This window comes from Lepeophtheirus salmonis, unplaced genomic scaffold (genome assembly GCF_016086655.4).
Source record: "Lepeophtheirus salmonis unplaced genomic scaffold, UVic_Lsal_1.4 unplaced_contig_8809_pilon, whole genome shotgun sequence".
Lineage (NCBI taxonomy): Eukaryota > Metazoa > Arthropoda > Copepoda > Siphonostomatoida > Caligidae > Lepeophtheirus > Lepeophtheirus salmonis.
Window position 1 is genome coordinate 1 of NW_027296531.1, and position 20,000 is coordinate 20,000.

General features: G+C 32.4%; 5 long non-coding RNA genes and 2 other non-coding genes across 10 annotated transcripts in view; 2 read left to right on the plus strand and 5 right to left on the minus strand.

The window, feature by feature from the left end:
* Positions 1 to 3,918: 3,918 nt before the first annotated feature.
* LOC121131637 (5.8S ribosomal RNA) lies at positions 3,919 to 4,069 on the minus strand. Its single transcript, XR_005869132.1, has one exon. It is a non-coding gene; the product is annotated as a 5.8S ribosomal RNA (ribosomal RNA).
* A 385-nt stretch (positions 4,070 to 4,454) lies between these two features.
* On the minus strand, positions 4,455 to 6,261 carry LOC121131629 (small subunit ribosomal RNA). The gene has a single exon (XR_005869125.1). It is a non-coding gene; the product is annotated as a small subunit ribosomal RNA (ribosomal RNA).
* Positions 6,262 to 7,064: 803 nt separating this feature from the next.
* LOC121131602 (uncharacterized) lies at positions 7,065 to 11,415 on the minus strand. Its single transcript, XR_005869100.2, has 5 exons — positions 10,406 to 11,415; positions 10,038 to 10,345; positions 8,905 to 9,072; positions 8,697 to 8,844; positions 7,065 to 8,487 (listed from the first exon to the last, which is right to left on the minus strand). It is a non-coding gene; the product is annotated as an uncharacterized lncRNA (long non-coding RNA).
* Positions 7,699 to 20,000, plus strand: part of LOC121131593 (uncharacterized) — a 13,471-nt gene continuing 1,169 nt past the window's right edge. The window contains exons 1-3 of one of the 4 annotated variants that reach the window (XR_011784253.1): positions 18,584 to 19,454; positions 19,517 to 19,602; positions 19,665 to 19,737. This is a non-coding gene — a long non-coding RNA (uncharacterized lncRNA). Of the gene's footprint in view, positions 7,826 to 8,350; positions 8,534 to 18,582; positions 19,455 to 19,516; positions 19,738 to 20,000 lie in introns of those variants that run through there. The other 3 variants (XR_011784252.1, XR_011784251.1, XR_005869090.2) reach the window with 3 other exon arrangements.
* On the minus strand, positions 11,472 to 13,124 carry LOC121131612 (uncharacterized). The gene is made up of 3 exons (XR_005869109.2): positions 12,934 to 13,124; positions 12,060 to 12,845; positions 11,472 to 11,996 (listed from the first exon to the last, which is right to left on the minus strand). It is a non-coding gene; the product is annotated as an uncharacterized lncRNA (long non-coding RNA).
* Positions 14,152 to 14,975, minus strand: LOC121131600 (uncharacterized). The gene is made up of 2 exons (XR_005869098.2): positions 14,801 to 14,975; positions 14,152 to 14,711 (listed from the first exon to the last, which is right to left on the minus strand). It is a non-coding gene; the product is annotated as an uncharacterized lncRNA (long non-coding RNA).
* LOC139907561 (uncharacterized) lies at positions 16,481 to 18,468 on the plus strand. The gene is made up of 2 exons (XR_011784254.1): positions 16,481 to 17,498; positions 17,561 to 18,468. It is a non-coding gene; the product is annotated as an uncharacterized lncRNA (long non-coding RNA).

The window sequence follows — 20,000 nt, forward strand, 5'->3', positions numbered from 1 at the left end:
ACCCAGTGCGCCGGTGTGAATTTCGAACCCCGTGGTTGGCATTGCACGTCCTAAGACGGTGAACCCCTTCCTTGGGAAATTAAATAAATCCACCCCTTGACAATGGGACCCGACCTAGCCTGACACTGCGGATAAGTGTCCGTTACAAAGGGGAGCACTAAACCCCTCGAGTTTTATCCCAACGGGTCGTGTTTAATAGAGCCCCGATGAAACCAACATCATAACCTTAGTCGCCCTTTCTAGGCAGCAGTTTTATAGCAGGGCCTCTTTCAACAGGGGAGACATAGTCTCAACAGCCGTCAAAGTAACGAAGCGAAAGTCTCCCGAAACAAGATCGTCTTTACCCATATTTAACGTCTCGGGCTCAGACACCACCCTAAGTTCTCGAGGCACTCAGTCCTCCATGACGTCACTCCTAGAGACAAAGGGCTAATGCACCCCCTCCAGGGCACACCCCTTGCCTATACAGAATGTCCGTACTTAGGGCAAGAAGAGGAAAATTGTCTAGTCCGCTAGATCAATCGCGCATTTCTAAAGATCACACTCACCTCGGGATAGTTCTGCAATTGTATGTTTTCTGGTGTTCACATTTTTATGAAAACAAAAAGTCCCGTGGTCCCCCTGTGAGCCTAGATCCCAATCCCAAGACACCGCTTTGACCTGCTTTGCCGCCGCCCTGCATGAATTGTTGCCTTTGATCGTTTACGTCATCGATTAACTTGCCCTCCCAAACTTTCGCTTGTTAAGCTGAGAAACCATGTGCCGTCCACCCATAGCATGACTCTTGGGGACCCCCAACTTAAAGCCCCGAACGCCAACTTGGAAAAATCAGTCCAACAATTAAGTTGGTCTGCCTCCTACTGATAAAGGAAAGTTAGAGTCAGCACTAAGTGACAGAAGCTTTCATCTGCCACTTTGCTAACAGAGACTTCACTCTAAAGAGACTTCACAACCTCTTTTCCTCAATCGACCATAATTAAATTGATCAACTAAGAGAATAAACTCGTGCTAAACTCGTGCTAAAGGAGAGGTATCTCAAGGAGAGATATCCAGCCTCGAACGCCGAGCTTCAACATTATTCTATCGACCAGAGGCTGTTCACCTCGGAGACCTGCTGCGGATATGAGTACGAGCTGATGCAACTCCGCCGTAACCCTCCCTAGGATTTTCAAGGTCCCCTTAGACACTCGTGGATGCCGCGGAAACTGCAGCACTCTTCGCCAATTTTTAAAAACCAAAACCCATTCTCCCTGCGAGAGGATTCCAGGGCCTCGGTGGCTCATGCAGAAAAGACAACTCTTCCCAGAGCTCTAAGGGGCGTCTCCTAGTCGTTTCGTGTTGCCACGACGGATGAGGATCCGAAACGGTTCTGCTATCAGGTTCTGGAATATGGACCAGATTCCCTTTCGGCTTTGATTTGGTCTTGTATTTTGAAATGCTTTTACAAACAAATTTTTGTGCAAACACCAACAATTATATAAGGCCTCCCCTAAGCCTTAGGGTCGACTGACTCGTGTTCAACGGCTGTTCACACGAAACCTTTCTCCACATCGGTCCTCCAGGGCCTCTCTGGAGTATTTGCTACTACCACCAAGATCTGCACCAGAGGCGGCTCCAGTCAAGTTTACACTCGGAACCTTCCGCGCCACCTCTGCGACCTTCCTACTCCTTGAAACATAATCGAAAAATTAATTTCAGTGTTTCAAGGGTTGGGTATGAGTGAAACGCTTTAGCGCCATCCATTTTCAGGGCTAGTTGCTTCGGCAGGTGAGTTGTTACACACTCCTTAGCGGATTCCGACTTCCATGGCCACCGTCCTGCTGTCTTAAGCAACCAACACCTTTCATGGTATCTGATGAGCGTTTACTCAGGCACTTTAACCCAACGTTTGGTTCATCCCACAGCGCCAGTTCTGCTTACCAAAAATGGCCCACTAGGTACTCCGATTCGAAAAAAAAAGTAAGGCTTCACTTAAGCAAGTCTCACTTCTCACCCATTTAAAGTTTGAGAATAAGTTGAGGACGTTTCGTCCCCAATACTTCTAATCATTCGCTTTACCGGATGAAACTCGATTACGAGCACCAGCTATCCTGAGGGAAACTTCGGAAGGAACCAGCTACTAGATAGTTCGATTAGTCTTTCGCCCCTATACCCAGCTCCGACGATCGATTTGCACGTCAGAATCGCTACGGTCCTCCATCAGGGTTTCCCCTGACTTCGACCTGGCCAGGCATAGTTCACCATCTTTCGGGTCCCAACGTGTATGCTCTTACTTCTCTGCATGAAACGAGGTCAGTGCAAAGAGTCGGGATTGCGCCTCCGGTTTTAAACAAAGGATCATCCCTGCATTTGCTTTCACTACGCCTTTAGGTTTAGTTACACCCAATGACTCGCATACATGTTAGACTCCTTGGTCCGTGTTTCAAGACGGGTCGGAGGAGCCACCGACCTACTCGCCGTTCAAAAGATCTTAAGCCGTGATAATAAATAATCACTCGTTATAACGAGCTTAAGAGATCTATCTTTCGTTTACACCATCCCCTACAAAGCTTGAGTCACAGGGCTTAAGGCAAATCCGAAGAGTTACCCTAAACTTCACCCATGGTCAAATCAGTCCATAAGGAATGGCTAACGGCGTAAAATGAACCCAAGAAGTGCAACCTATCCACCAGAAAACGATTAAAAAGCAATGTCCGGTTAAAGATCATTAAAACTCCTCAACGAATCCAGATCATAAGTATGAATCTTAGGAACATCTAACTTCGAGGTACTCCTCCGTTTACCACTAAACAGTTTCACGTACTCTTGAACTCTCTCTTCAAAGTTCTTTTCAACTTTCCCTCACGGTACTTGTTTGCTATCGGTCTCGGGGTAATATTTAGCCTTATGAGGAGCTTACCTCACACTTTGAGCTGCACTTTCAAGCAACTCGACTCTAGGGAAAATCAGCATACTAAAGCAAACTGTCGTACGGGCCTATCACCCTCTATGAGATGCGGCCCCAGTCAAGGTGTACTTGGACAAGTTGCTAAAATATGATAAGACAATCCCGAACACTACATTCCACACTACCGAGATGGCAGGCGGTTCAGTGATGGGCTTCACCCTGTTCATTCGCCATTACTAAGGGTATCACAGTTGTTTTCTTTTCCTCCGCTTATTAATATGCTTAAATTCGGCGGGTAGTCTTACCTAATCTCAGGTCGAAAGTAAAATTGGGGGAGCACTTGATTCCTCTAAGTATACGAAATCAACACCTCGTTCAAATTCTATTTTTCAATAAGTAAAATGAAACATTCTTTAAACCAAAAATACACTTCTTTTCTAATAAAGAAAATATTTGTATTGAAGATTGAAGTTGTAAAAGTCAAATTAACACTTTATATATTTTTTTCACTCGTAAAATATTCAGTCAGCCTCTGAAGAATAAGTATCGATTTATCTTTTAAATAAAATGAATTCGAACTCAAAATTTTTTTTTTTTTATTGGATGAAAAAATTGGAAAAAGTTAAAGAGAAGTATAACAATTAAGTTGATCCTCCTAATTGCTCCTTTTTTCTTAAGTTATTTCAATTTTATACATGCGCAATAAATAAAAAAATATGAGACGAATCATATAACTATTTTTTTTTTTTTAAAGTACAATACATCTTCAGTTGCAAAATTACGAGTTGAATGAAAAAAAATTCAATCAAGAGTTAAGTTACAACCTCCTTCAAATACTTGGATCTTTTTAGCGCAATGGAAAAAAGTATAAGTATTTTTGGGAATGCCATTACGGATCAAAAAAACATTATTTTAAAGCCACTGGGAAAACATTTATCCCCAGGAAAAGCTCAATCCTTCATTTGAATTTGAAATTTCAAAAGATCATAATAATCTAAGTAAAATCAAATCAAAGAAGATGTCTTTGAAACCGACCCTGAGCCAGGTATAGATTGTAACAGAGTCAATCTGCAATATGCGTTCAATATGTCGATGTTCATGTGTCCTGCAGTTCACATTCCGACTCGCAGCTAGCTGCGATCTTCATCGACCCCCGAGCCAAGTGATCCACTGCATAGCGTTGTGTTTCATATGGTTTGTTTTTCTTCGTTCATTTTCATATTAAAATTAATAATATAAAAAATAAGAAGTAAATAAGAAATATGACGGTTATACTTCATTTATTTCAATTTAAAAGAAAAAAAAAAACGAAGCAAAAAAACAAAAACTTATTAGAACTGAAATTCGAAAAATTCAGGGAGCAAGATGAGGCGAATCCTACTTATGCAGTAAATTTCAACACTGCACCTCAACACTATTAATCATTCGAATTTTTTTTTTTTGCCGATTTAACAATGACACTCAGATCATTGAAGGCTAGATTGCTTAGTTTTTCATTGAAAAAAAATAATCAATGAAGAACCTTGCTGTTTTTTGAATTTTTCATTTAATAAAAATGAAAACTCGTTAATGATCCTTCCGCAGGTTCACCTACGGAAACCTTGTTACGACTTTTACTTCCTCTAAACGCTCAAGTTTGGGAGTCTTCTCGAACAACACTGAGAGGTTGCCCTCCAGAGGTTCGATCCAAATACCTCACTAAAACGTTCAATCGGTAGTAGCGACGGGCGGTGTGTACAAAGGGCAGGGACGTAATCAACGTAAGCTTATGACTTACGCTTACTGGGAATTCCTGGTTCACGGGGAATAATTGCAAGCCCCGATCCCTACCACGAAGGGGGTTCAACGGGTTACCCGAACCTCTCGGCCAGGGAAAACACGCTGATCCCTTCAGTGTAGCGCGCGTGCAGCCCAGAACATCTAAGGGCATCACAGACCTGTTATTGCTCAATCTCGTGTGGCTAGACGCCACCAGTCCCTCTAAGAAGAAAAGTTAACGCAAAAAAAATGACGTTAACTCTATTTAGCAGGACAGAGTCTCGTTCGTTATCGGAATTAACCAGACAAATCCCACCAACCAACTAAGAACGGCCATGCACCACCACCCACCGAATCGAGAAAGAGCTCTCAATCTGTCAATCCTTCCAGTGTCCGGGCCTGGTGAGATTTCCCGTGTTGAGTCAAATTAAGCCGCAGGCTCCACTCCTGGTGGTGCCCTTCCGTCAATTCCTTTAAGTTTCAGCTTTGCAACCATACTTCCCCCGGAACCCAAAAGCTTTGGTTTCCCGGAAGCTTCCCGCAGAGTCGTAAAAATAAACAACTGCGGATCGCTAGCTGGCATCGTTTATGGTTAGAACTAGGGCGGTATCTGATCGCCTTCGAACCTCTAACTTTCGTTCTTGATTAATGAAAACATTCTTGGCAAATGCTTTCGCAGTAGTTAGTCTTCAGACGGTCCAAGAATTTCACCTCTGTCGTCTGAATACTAATGCCCCCGACTGTCCCTATTAATCATTAAGTCGATTTCCGAAAACCAACAAAATAGAAACGACTTCCTATTTCATTATTCCATGCACTAATATTCAAGCTTTTAAAAGCCTGCTTTGAGCACTCTAATTTTTTCAAAGTAAACCCGACAGTATCCCGAGACACCCTTTGAAAGGCACCATCGAAACCTCTGTCGAAAAACGCGAGACAAGACAGCAGTTACATCAAACAAGATGAACCCCTCCTTACTCACCGAAATCCAACTACGAGCTTTTTGACCGCAACAACTTTAATATACGCTATTGGAGCTGGAATTACCGCGGCTGCTGGCACCAGACTTGCCCTCCAATTGTTCCTCGTTAAAGGATTTAAAGTGTACTCATTCCGATAACCGGGCCTCGGATGAGTCCGGCTTCGTTATTTTTCGTCACTACCTCGGTCTTCGACCATTGGGTAATTTGCGTGCCTGCTGCCTCCCTTAGAAGTGGTAGCCGTTTCTCAGGCTCCCTCTCCGGAATCGAACCCTGATTCCCCGTTACCCGTCAAAACCACTGTGGGCGTCTATGCCACAGTCGACAGTTGATAGGGCACACCTTAGAAGGATACGTCGCCGGCGTAAAGCCATGCGATCTGCAAATGTTATTCAGAGTCACCAAGTTTTTAAATTGGTTTTGATCTAATAAAAGCATCCCTCACGTAAGTTCGGGATTTTTTCGCATGTATTAGCTCCAGAATTACCGCAGTTATCCAAGTAACTGAGAATATCCAGTATATTAGGTGTGATTTAATGAGCCATTCGCGGTTTCACCTTAATTAGGCTTGTACTTAGACATGCATGGCTTAATCTTTGAGACAAGCATATGACTACTGGCAGGATCAACCAGGTAACTTTTCTTTTTAGAAAAATCAATTTCATATCAAATACGAATATTTCATACTACATTGACCGTTCAGATTCTATTCATTCCCCCCATATGATAACATACAAAGGAAACAAAAATAAACCCTATTCAAAAAGACAAAGTTTAAAAAACATCAAGACTTTTAAATGTCCGTCAAATGATTCAGATTTCTCTTTCAGCATTTAAAAAAACATTCTTTATCGAGATATTATTTCACTTCGTTAGATAACAAAGCCTTCAAACTTATTTTTTAACAACCATTGGAGCTAAATAGCCTAAAATATTAGACTCCACTCCTCGTGAAATGGACGTAAAAAAAACAAGTAAAACATGAGAGAGTATTTTGAAGGGAAAAAGAGATTTCAAAACAGGTTAAGAAGACAACGTTAAAACATTGAATACCCCCCATCTTTATGTCCTCCTTTATCACTTCTTCTCTCACATATAACCTACCTTTTCTTCTTAAATATTCTTTTTCTTTTTATAGAATATATAAACCAGTATTTAATATGTTTGAGAAAATAAAGGCAGGCCCACAAGAGCGCGCCTAAATTTAAAATAGAAAATGAAAAAAAAAAAAGGGAGAAATGTATGAAAAAAAAGGAATAAATATTTATATTTTATAGAAAAAACTATAATAATACTATTTATTAAATACTTAATAATCTAATATTAATTAATTAATGTACAAAAATTATTATATATATTATAAAAAATTAATATTTTAATATCTTCATCAAATTTATTTCTTTCAAATCCTTTTATTTAATAAATAATCAAAACAATAATTTAAATTAAATTAAGATCATTATAATATATTAAGAGAATTAATTTATATCAACAATATTATCCAAAAAATAACAACAACAAAACAAAAAGATATAGTACAAAAAACCAAAATAACTTGCATATGTATGGAAATATTACTATACCTCATAGAACATATGAAAGTGAGTCAATCACCACGTAAAAGAAGTGATACACAAAAAAATACCATTGATCCCAATGGTTTTAAATCGTCCCATACAAAGTAATACAGTTTTGAAATTTCCAGAATTACTGCAAATTCTAAATTTTCTGTCATATGGTTACATAATGCAAAGTTACTTTAAATGAATAAAACTACTTCTAAAAGTTGTTGATTTAAGGTAATTATTATTACTGAAATGTGTCTCTAAACCAATTTGTACAAGACGAAAGAACTTATTCTAGACCAAAAGTTACAAATCACTTATAAGTGAGATGTCACAACTAATGATTACAAGCTAAATACAAATTATTTAATATTTATGTAAATTAAACAAGATAAAATAAACTTTCACTAATCTGCAACCACAATTTAATTATTTACAATAAATAATAATGTCACGTTAAATTTAATAATTAAATAGCTAAACAAGAATAACCTTGTAGTATGTCCGAGTTGTTATACATACATAATTTTAAGCAAGTCAATTTCGTTATATCAAAACAATTTAAAATAGATTTATAATACAAATAGATAATATAAAAATTAAAATATTATCTTCTAGGTCAAGGCTAATTCGGGGTAAGAATAATAAAATGAACTCTTTATTTTCAAATTTCGACGAAGACTTTCAAACTCAGTAATTAAGATGTTTTTAAAGACGATTTATTTAGATGAAAAGGTTTTATTAAATTAAGTGGGAGATTATGGGTTTGTTTCTGAGAATGAATAACTCCCATTATACTTCTACTATCAGGAGGGAAACTATGTTCAAATTAAAAATATGATCATATTTATTCTAAATAAATGTGGAATTTATTTAGAGATACCTTAAAAAAATTGAATATTATTTTATAACAGATCGTTTTTAAATATAAACCTTTTCATTCTAATATTTCAAATTAATATTAAATATGCACAAAAAAAAAAATTAACTAATAATAACCAATATAAAAGTAGAAAAAGAAACACGTGGGAGAGAAAAAAAAAAAAGAAAGAAATATTTTCATTGGCTATTATTAAATTCCTTTTAATATACTTTATTTTCATTGGCTATTAATAATTCCTTTTCATATACTTTATTTTCATTGGCTGACAAATAATCAGCTACATCTTCATGCTCAATGAGGAAAATCCAGTGTTGAATGGCCATGTTAAAAAATAAGAAACCGAAAATCAAGATGGTAACCATGACAGTGCCATTGAAGAATGTTTTGGAGGAGAGATAGAATATTGCCCATCTGCTACAATCACGTGTGAAAAACAAAAATACATGGTCCATTATTAAAGGTTCGTATGGCAAAATGACACATGAATATTATAGAAATAATATATATATTTTAATAAATATTGAATTAAGTTATTTTTACAACAAATAGCACAGGTGATATATGTGTTTCAATAAAAATTATAACATTTTGTATATTTTATTTATAATTGTTTAAATACTTACCATCATAAATTTCATTAAATAAGTGAATATTGACTTTGATCACAGCTTCAATCTCCGATCAATAATTTCATGTTGATTCAATTCATTATGGACTGTTCAAACTATCTCAAAATATATCTTAATAAGTCTCCTATGAGTTGTGATGAATCTGAAATACAATATATAAATAAATGTCATTTCATATTTAAATAAGATATTAAAGCCATACCCATAGGCATGATAATATAAGTATGCTTCACAATTTGGTACATAGTTTGATCAGTACGTTCTCTGATTACTTAGAGGGAATTCAATTTATAATAGCATTCATATAACACTATTTCCAAAGGAAATCTTCAAAATTCGATAAACAAATCAAGCCAATATTAAAGCATATCTGAAATAAAACATAAAAATAAATGTCATTGTATATTAATTAATAATATGATATTTATTAAAAATATTGATAAATGGAATATTCATATCTCATGAGTTTGAATTTACTCCAACTACTATTTACAAGACCCTTTCCAAATAGACCTTTCTTTCCCTTCTTAATAATTATTTACCTTTCATAAATTTATATTTCTTTGACAGACCTTTAATCCACTTGATTGATTGTGTTTAGATATCATATATAAATCTTTTTGTAGATTATTCTCATGTAGTTAGGAGAAAGTTCCAAGTCCAAAAAGAGTCCTAAGTCTTTGGTGGTTAGTTTCAAGTCTTCATTTATAAATCAAACACTTTCAATATCCGAATTTATTTCTAGCTCATTTCAAGTCTTATACATAAGTTATAGTTTTTTTTTAGCTTCTCCATCACTTTTTATTCATACATTACTTTGGCTTACAAAATATATCACTGATTTGATTAATTTTTTTAACTTAAAGACCTCAGAACTCATAGTTGGATTGAGTTAAGAATCCAATGTTTCCTTTCTGAGTAGGCCTATTACCAAATAGGTCACGTATTAAATTTGAGTCAAATCTACTTCCTTTTAGTTCTTTTTAGTATAATGACCAATATATATTTATAAAAATATCAGTTCTTGATTTTTTGACAAAGAATTGGAAAAATCTTGTTAACATATCACTGTACTAAATAAATTATAAGCTTATAGGGAACAATGCAAGAATGGGCTCATAATTTGAAATAATTTTGGGCTTTTTCTTTTATAAAGAAAGATTGATACAGACATTTATAATGTTTACTCCGTATCTGCTATCCAAACAAAATGTCTTGTTATATATAAAAAAAAACATTTTCATATTACATTTTCCAAATAGTAAAGGTATATATAATTATATCTTAAGCATTAATATATATAATTCTATATTAAAACAGAACTTGAAACAATACCTTAATCTTCAGAAGAAACAAAACAAATACAAAGTGGACAGAAAGACGTATTAGGCATCATAAATAAATGAAGAGAAATGTCTCTAATAATGATAGGCATCAAGGAAGGAATGATATAGAATCTTGATGAGTGTATTCACTGCAGGGATGGCTCCAACGTTGCTTGAGTTAAAAATAAAGATAGTCAGTTAACAGGAAGCCTTGCTCTTGTGATTCATAGAGAGATGTCGAACTTTAAACTTATGATTGGCATAAGACAGGATAATAACTACATTCATGGTTTTTTCATTAACATGGTACACCTACAACTATGTAAGGAATAAAAAAATGAATGATAATAAATCAATAATATAATAAATGATCAATACCGGTCGAGTATGTAAGATAAAATCCTTCTCCAGTCGATCATCAATACCTCTTTTTAAAAAAGCTATTTCAGAGTGAGTCTGTAACCAAACGTCTTGTCCATGACCATCTTCAACACTTTCTTCCTAAAATCTTCATGTAAGAATGTTCCCAGAAATGACTTCAGTGTGTGGTTTCGGGACATTTAATATAAAGGGAGAACGGATGGATTTGAAACGTATCCTCTTTCAGTTGAAGTAGGGGAAGCATATCCTCACCGATAAATAGCTTTGAATACATGATCAGTGCCCCGTATCAAATGTAATGAGTAAATTAATATTCCACAAGGAATCCTGGATGAAGTAAATAGGTTGAAGAATAATAAACAATAGCTAGATAAATAAATACTCATTTGGTAGTTTGGCATAGTAAGGCAGAAGTACATTAAAATCTTTAATTTAGCTTGAGAAATAGATATCAACGTCAGCTAAAGGAAAGCAGATGATTGATCTACTTTATATTACGTCATCATATTTGAATATAATTCTAATTATTTCCACAGTTGGGAGTAGTACTATCCAATCATAAATGTATTAGCCTGTTACCTAAAATATTAGGAATAGTCTATTTACTGACGTCATAAATTAGATAATAACTAATGATAGACGACATTTTGGGGGCTCATAATTAATATTTTTACTGCAATTAACCTATTTACAATAAATATTTTGATGACACTTCATTAAAAGCCTTTATAAACCAAAATATACTATACTACTCCATTCAATATATTATTTATCAATTATGAAATACTATACTAATCCTCATTAATTTTATGGACTTTAGATATTATAATCTACAAAACCTACCTACTTTATAAGGTTTAGTGATTTAAAATACATATGGCTTGCATGACGTTGTAACATGAATTACTAACACAAAAATTTACATCGTATTTCCATGTCAGCTGTCGATGACTCCTTTTCTTTTCCTATAATCAGGGTTCTGAATGTTGATTAGTTGATTTAGATATTGTTCAAACTATTATTGGATAATAGTTTCTTAGTCAGGAAAAATCAGCTTACCAACTTATTTTGGGCCTTTTATCTGTTTATTTTCGTAATAAAGGTGGCGTGATACAATATTAATTATATAATTTGTATGTATATGTATAAAATCTTTTAAAAACAACAATAAACATACTTGAGAAAATATACTTGTTCCAATTTATATAGGCCTATTCATTTATGATTCCAGTGACCACTACAGTGTAATAATGATGAAATGAAACAAATATTGTTGTTTTCACATGAAATATCGTCCAACAATATGTAATTAAAACATTAATATATTTAATTATACTCGTGAATTAGACGTGTCTTAATGTATTATATATCATAATAGCAATGACTACCTTATTATACATAGGACAACAACGTACAATACATATTAACAAGAAGGGAAGAAACAAAATGTGTGAGGGTACACAAAAGTGAATTATATTATAATTTAGAAATATATTTAATTATTAAAAAGTATAAGAACTATAATTGAATGCAATACAAATAATAAAATAAACGTCATCAAACTCCAGCTTCATCCAAATTCTATAACCTACGTAGTAATTCATCGCATAAATACAATATTAATATAAAATACAAGGTAATAGTTACTTACTAAAAACTTCTTCAACTTGATTTCATATTTCTTGTAACAAGACATTCCATTTGAAATTTAAATTATAAATAGAGTATATAATTCACAGTAATGTAGTACATTACATTTAAGGGCAAAAACCATTATTATAATAGCAACATCTTCTTCTGAGAGTTCTAATTACTATTTTATAATACAGTCAATGTTCTTAGAACAAATATAAGACTTCAATAGAACAACATCTATAATGTAGAAGATTTATTTCAATAATTTATTCAACCTGAATACAGAAATAAAATGCACATTTGCTTGATACAATATCTTTGGATTTAGACACATACAATGAGTAGTATTAATAGTAATATTTCTTTGAAAAAGAGGCCTTTATGAATGCCTTAGAGCCTTTGGAAAGATGGAGGTAGTCAACAAGGGTACATAGAAGGATGTAAGCAAGTAAAAACAGACAGGTTTCTTTCCAAAATAATACAAAAAAACACAAAGAAGAGCAGTACTGTTATTTATAATAGTGACGTCTGTGTGTTGGTTCAGCAAAATTCAAAATAAATGGAGAACAGATGAGCCTCCAGCGTGTCCTCTTTCAGTGGAAGTATGGGAGGCCTATCCGCATCTATGGAAAGCTTTGAATACAATATCAGTAATCAAGGTCAGCTGTAAATGAGCAAATCAATAGTACACAAGGGATCCCAGAGTCCATAGGCGGAAGAGTATTTAGTACTCCTTTTAAAAAGAAAGCTTTGTCAATTCCTTGATGCTCTCACACATTAGCAGAGGGACGATAACTTTTACCTATATAATTAAAAATTTCTAAGCTATTAATTCAATAAATTAAAAAGTAATCACTAATCATATAATTTCTGTATGAAGAAATACTTACGTTAGTATCTAAGTCCTAATGATCCCAGATAAGTAGAAGGCATGATGCACACTGAGGTAAATCAGATATAACTCCTAGTTATCATGCTCCCAAAACACGTTTATTAGAATTATTTATTAATTATGAAATGAAATGCAATACTAACAATAACATATATTATTATCAACAATCTTCCTTAATTATATGGACTTTAGGTGTTATAATCAACAAAATCTACCTACTTCATACGGTTTAGTGATTTAAAATACATATGGCTTGCATGACGTTGTAACATGAATTATTAACACAAAAATTTACATCGTATTTCCCATGTCAGCTGTCGATGACTCCTTTTCTTTTCCTATAATCAGGGTTCTGAATGTTGATTAGTTGATTTAGATATTGTTCAAACTATTATTGGATAATAGTTTCTTAGTCAGGAAAAATCAGCTTACTACCAACTTATTTTGGGCCTTTTATCTGTTTATTTTCATATTAAAGGTGGCGTGATACAATATTAATTATATAATTTGTATGTATATGTATAAAATCTTTTAAAAACAACAATAAACATACTTGAGAAAATAACTCGTTCCAAGTTATATAGGCCTATTTATCTATGATTCCAGTGACCACTACAGTGTAATAATGATGAAATGAAACAAATATTGTTGTTTTCACATGAAATATCGTCCAACAATATGTAATTAAAACATCAATATATTTAATTAGACGTGTCTTAATGTATTATATATCGTAATAGCAATGACTACCTTTTTATACATAGGACAACAACGTACAATACATATTAACAACATGAGTGAATTGTATAATAATTCAGAAATTTATTTAATTATTAAAAAGTGTAAGAACGATAATTGAATGCAATACAAATAATAAAATAAACGTCGTCAAACTCCAGCTTCATCCATATTCTATAACCTACGTAGTAATTCAAAGCATAAATACAATTTTAATATGAAATACAAGGTAATAGTTACTTACTAAAAACTTCTTCAACTTGATTTCATATTTCTTGTAACAAGACATTCCATTTGAAATTTGAAATTTAAATATAAATAGAGTATATAATTCACAGTTTATATACTATAGTACATTACATTTAAGGGCAAAAGCCATTATTATAATAGCAACATCTTCTTCTGAGAGTTCTACTTACTATTTTATAATACAGTCAATGTTCTTTGACCAAATATAAGACTTCAATAAAACAACATCTATAATGTAGAAGATTTATTTCAATAATTTATTCAACCTGAATACAGAAATAAAATGCACATTTGCTTGATACAATATCTTTAGATTTAGACACATACAATGAGTAGTATTAATAGTAGTATTTCTTTGAAAAAGAGGCCTTTATGAATGCCTTAGAGCCTTTGGAAAGATGGAGGTAGTCAACAAGGGTACATAGAAGGATGTAAGCAAATAAAAACAGACAGGTTTCTTTCCAAAATAATAAAAAAAAACACAAAGAAGAGCAGTACTGTTATTTATAATAGTGACGTCTGTGTGTTGGTTCAGCAAAATTCAAAATAAATGGAGAACAGATGAGCCTTCAGCGTGTCCTCTTTCAGTGGAAGTATGGGAGGCCTATCCGCATCTATAGAAAGCTTTGAATACAATATCAGTGCCCAAGGTCAGCTGTAAATGAGCAAATCAATAGTACACAAGGGATCCCGGAGTCCATAAGCGGAAGAGTATTTAGTACTTTAAAAAGAAAGCCTTGTCAATGCCTTGATGCCCTTACGCATTACCAGAGGGACTATAACTTTTACCTATATAATTAAAAGTTTTCTAAGCTATTAATTCAATAAATTAAAAAGTAATCACTAATCATATAATTTCTGTATGAAGAAATACTTACGTTAGTATCTAAGTCCTAATGATCCCAGATAAGTAGAAGCCATGATACACACTGAGGTAAATCAGATATAATTCCTAGTTATCATGCTCCAAAAACACGTGTATTAGAATTCATTATTAATTATGAAATGAAATGCAATACTGACAATAACATATACTATTATCAAGAATCTTCCTTAATTGTATATGGACTTTAGATGTTATAATCAACAAAATCTGCCTACTTTATAGGGTTTAGTGATTTAAAATACATACGGCTTGCATCACTTTGTAACATGAATTACTAACACAAAAATTTACATCGTATTTCCCTGTCAGCTGTCGATGACTCCTTTTCTTTTCCTCTCATCAGCATTCTGAATGTTGATTAGTTGATTTAGATATTTTACAAAAATATTATTGGATAATAGTTTCTTAGTCGGGAAGAATTGGCTAACTACCAACTTATTTTGGGCCTTTTTTTCTCTTTCTATTCAAAGGAAAGGTGGTGCGATATAATAAAACTAACAACGTGGTACACTTACATACAGTTATAATTTATTTATTAGCTAATTTTTTTATGACATTTATTAAGACAATATTCAAAGAATGGAAGAAAAAAAAAAAAAAAAAAAAAAATAATTAATACTGCCACCATACTTTTTCTAGTACAAAAGCAAAGCAAAAAGACTTTATCTTATCAATATGAGAATTCCTTGAAATGGGTACCCCATAACTTTCTTTAAGCCTTGATTTATCATTGATTGCTTGGTAAAACATAGTATTTATGTTATATAATTTTTAAATTTTTTATTAGTTTCATGTAATAATAGCTCTTATTTTTCTATAACGTGGAGAATAATTAAGATATGGCCAAATTGAAAAAAAAAAAAAATAGCTTAAGTTTTGATTTAGAAGACAAGTCGATAGTATTGTGATATGATCGTTAAATTATTCAAAATAGTCCTTATCAAGTTCGAAGAGATACATTTTTATAAAAGAAATCAATCGTGGAAGACTAGTATCGACTTCATATTCATAAATTTTCATTTTGTCTTTTGGCTACTAATTTGGGATGAATTATTATTAAATGGTCTCAACTCTTGAATGTCATTTTTTTAGAAACTTCTAACATGAGAAAAATGACAAAAAATAGGTGTTTGTACTTAATAGTGTTTTATTAATTACTTAAATATATAATCATGTCATTCTTTTATTTTCAATTATAGTTTAGAAAAAATATATGATAATAATAAGACTGAAGATTAATTCCTCTTAGGCTTCCACTAATTATTTATTCTTAAGAATATCCCATTGAATTTATACAGAACCCATTAGTTATATCAAGGAATGAAGTAGGATCTTGATGATGGAGGGATGGCTTTCATAGTTGCTTGATTTAATGATATAGATATGCAGTTAAAAAAATGCAAATAAAGTAGAGGAAAATGAGATAATTACAAGAAAAGATCAAGTAGTGAGAGAAAAATCCTACTATATCAGACCTCAGGATGATATGAGTCCGTCACAGCCTTCTCAATGACCATTTTCAACACTTTATTCCTTCTTCAAAAATAATGAATTATTATGTAAGTAACTAATACTGGAAATAATTAATGAAAATATATAGGTATGACAAAACTTAAAAAAGTCTGAATAATCGTCTATATTTTCAAAGTGGCATTTCCATCATTTTTTTTTTTTTTTATTAGACTTCCTCAATTATGAATGTATAATATATCACTATCTAGCACTTACCATATCTGCAGTTCATTCCAATGTAGTCTTTCTATTTTTATTAATCATAATAATAGTAACTCTTATCATTCCAATTAATTACAATTTTTGCTACATAACTATTAATATGAGTGTAAATATATTCTGTAGTTAAATAAGTTATATTAATCAATTATATAATTATTCATCAAGACATATACGTCATAGCCAATTAACAAACAATAAAACATTGAATAAAAACGTGGAGAAGGGAGATTGGAATTTCCAAAATCCTTATGAGGCTTTAATTAAGTCCACTGGGTGCTCGGACCCAATCGATAGTGGCTTAACTTCACACTTCAAGTCCGATGTTGGCTTTGAAGAGGATATTGTGGTTTGAAACGCTCGGGAGACTGTTTCAGCCTCAGGTTTTGCGGCTGGTTGGGTTAGGAGTGTGGCCTGCTTGACAGCAGGAAGATTCAAGAACAACAGAGGGGAAGGCCCAACTTTATTAGTGATGGGAATTTGACAGGTCTCACATTTGAGACGAATTCTTGAGAGGAACCCTCAGAAATATACATGTCTCCAAGATGGAGCCCAATGCCATTGAGATTTTCATTTAAGCTTGCAAGGACTTCATTCCAGTCCTCCTGTTTCATAGCAAGCTTTAAAAGATCCTCCAAATCTTGGTAGTGATTCCAACGTGCCATAATGTCTATAAACGAAGAAAAGTCATATGGTGAAGGGTGCTGAGAAAGCTAAGGAGCTAACGGTGTTCCGTTGTATAAGTTTTTCCCAAATGTCAGACTCCAGAAGAGAAAAAAACAAAACACTAAGCACTTAATAACACTAAATACACTAAAGTAGGTAAGGGAACATGAAAAATGAGAAAAAATACACGTATGTTAAGGAACATTAATTAATTATTATGTAATACTGATTATTATCTTAGGTTTGGTGATTTAAGATGTAGCTATTAGCTAAGCACCCATAGCTATTACGAGGTATTTTTATTGGCAGTTTGGCATAGTAAGGCAGTGGTAGATTAAAATATTTTGTCTGCTAGTTTGAAGGGAAGTTATTTTCAACGTCAGCAATGGATAAGCAGATGATTGATTCACTTTTTATAACGTCATCATATTGGATTATAATTTCCCCAGTTGGGATTATGCATAGTTATTTTTACTCACGTCATACATTAAATTGAATTATCAATAATAACGAAACGCAAAATGAAGCGATTGCCAATAAATCTGGAAGAAATTAAAGTTACAATATCATACATTGGTTCAAATACTCTTTTGTCAGACCCTCTGCTATGGAATCGTTGAATATTTATATAATAACTGAGGAGTAATACTGGAATGAAATATATAGCGAGGAACAAAGAGACTGATCATCCTTCAATTGCATGTCTTCCATTGGATTAAGCTTGAAAGTCATTTTCTGAATTATTAAATGACTTAGTCATTATATTCAAATATTAATATTTAATAAATAAATTAAGGATATGTAAACAAGAACGATTATTTTAGTATTTATTGGCACTTAATAATATATTATGTTCCCTGACAATTGTAAAACATATTAATATGACATAAACTATTCAAATTATTTTATTATTTATCAATTGTAAATATTGTATTTATTTATGGGATTCATTGATTTAAGTTTATATTTATATTTTGTATTAATTATTTAGCCTTATAATATAATTGATTAATTTACTATTCAGTTATTATAATTATATATATTGACTACTATAGAATACTGTGGTAGTTACAAGACAACTAAGTCTAAAAACTAAAACAGTATAGTGCTTACTTTTCTTAGTGTCCACGTTTTGTTATTAAATATCTTCAACAAAAAAATTAAAAAGAATATTTTACCCAATTATAATATTTTACATGTTTTCTTAAGTAAATGATAATATTCAAAAAGATATAAAAATAATAACTAAAGAGTAAAAAAGGATTAATAATTATAATGATGATTTATTTCATTTAGAATATTGACCTTGCTTGTCTAATTGTTATTACAATATTTTTATTAATATTGAAAAAATTCACTACAATTAAAAAAAAAAATAAGAATACGGAATACCCCAGACCATACCTTTTCTAGCACGCATTCTCTTCCTATTTCATTTACTAAAAGAAATTCATCTAAGTTTAAATATATGAATCAATACAAAATTTATAGACATAAACACTGAATTGAAATAGAATTTGATTTAAAATGTTCAAATATCTATATTTATTAAATATTTTTTGTTGAATTATATTATCAATAATATATATAATAGTTTGGGAGACTTCAACGCCGTATTTTGAGAGAAATAAAGCTATCAGAAGGTAATAAGTAGTCACAAAAACATCTAATATTCTTAAAGGGCCAGAATCTTATGGTACTAGAGTTATATAATAGGAAAAGGTACAAATTGGAGAGATATTGCTGTGCCTTTATGGATTAGTGTGTGGGAACCAAATGTAGATACATGAAATTATATAGAATTATAAAACTAAAAGTACATTTTTCTTTTAACTAAATAAAACATTATAATGGTAACTAGATGAAGATTCCTTGAGATGGAGAATTCGTTGGATGCTTTTGAATATTCATTTTGTAATAGTTAAGCAAAAAAAGTAAAAGATTTCATGAATCCTGCATTTCTTATTTCTTCGGAAGGATGGACTTCATTTGAGAAACCACTTTCACGTCAATTTCACTATCATTTAATATATCTTTAATTGTGACTCATAGAAATGGCGAACTTATGATTGGGATAAGATCTGAAACTAAGTGAGAGAAAAATCCTTCTCCAGAACGAATGTTCCTATCGATCATCACCGAAGTAGTACCTTCTTTTAAAAACCACTATATCAGAATAGTCCTCCACGTCTTCTCGATTACCACATCAGAACACTTTCTTCCTAAGATTTCGGAAATGTTATTATTATGTAATCAATATTATTATTATTATTATTATTATTATGTAAATTGATATTATTATTATTACTAGGTTTAGTAGTTGAAGATATAGCTATTAGCTATACCAATCATAGCTATTATGAGGCATTTCTATTGGCAGTTTGGCATACTAAAGCAGTTATTATTATTTAATCAGTTGATTATTATTATTATGTAATCAGTTGATATTATTATTCTAGGTTTAGAGGTTGAAGATATAGCTATTAGCTATACCAATCATAGCTATTATTGGCAGTTTGGCATAATAAGGCAGTAGTAGATACAAAATAATAATAATAATCATTATTCTAATTATGATTTCTAATATAACATAATAGTACATAGCAATAAGAAATAAATTCAGATATAGTATTTTGCAAAACTAAGACATTTCGTTCTATTATATTATGAATAACATATAGTAGGGCTGATTTTTTTAATATAATTATATAAAGTAAACAAAAATTAGATATTGATGAGGAGTAAATAAACAATTATCAACTCTCAACCTCGACTATCAAAAAGGAAAAAAAAAC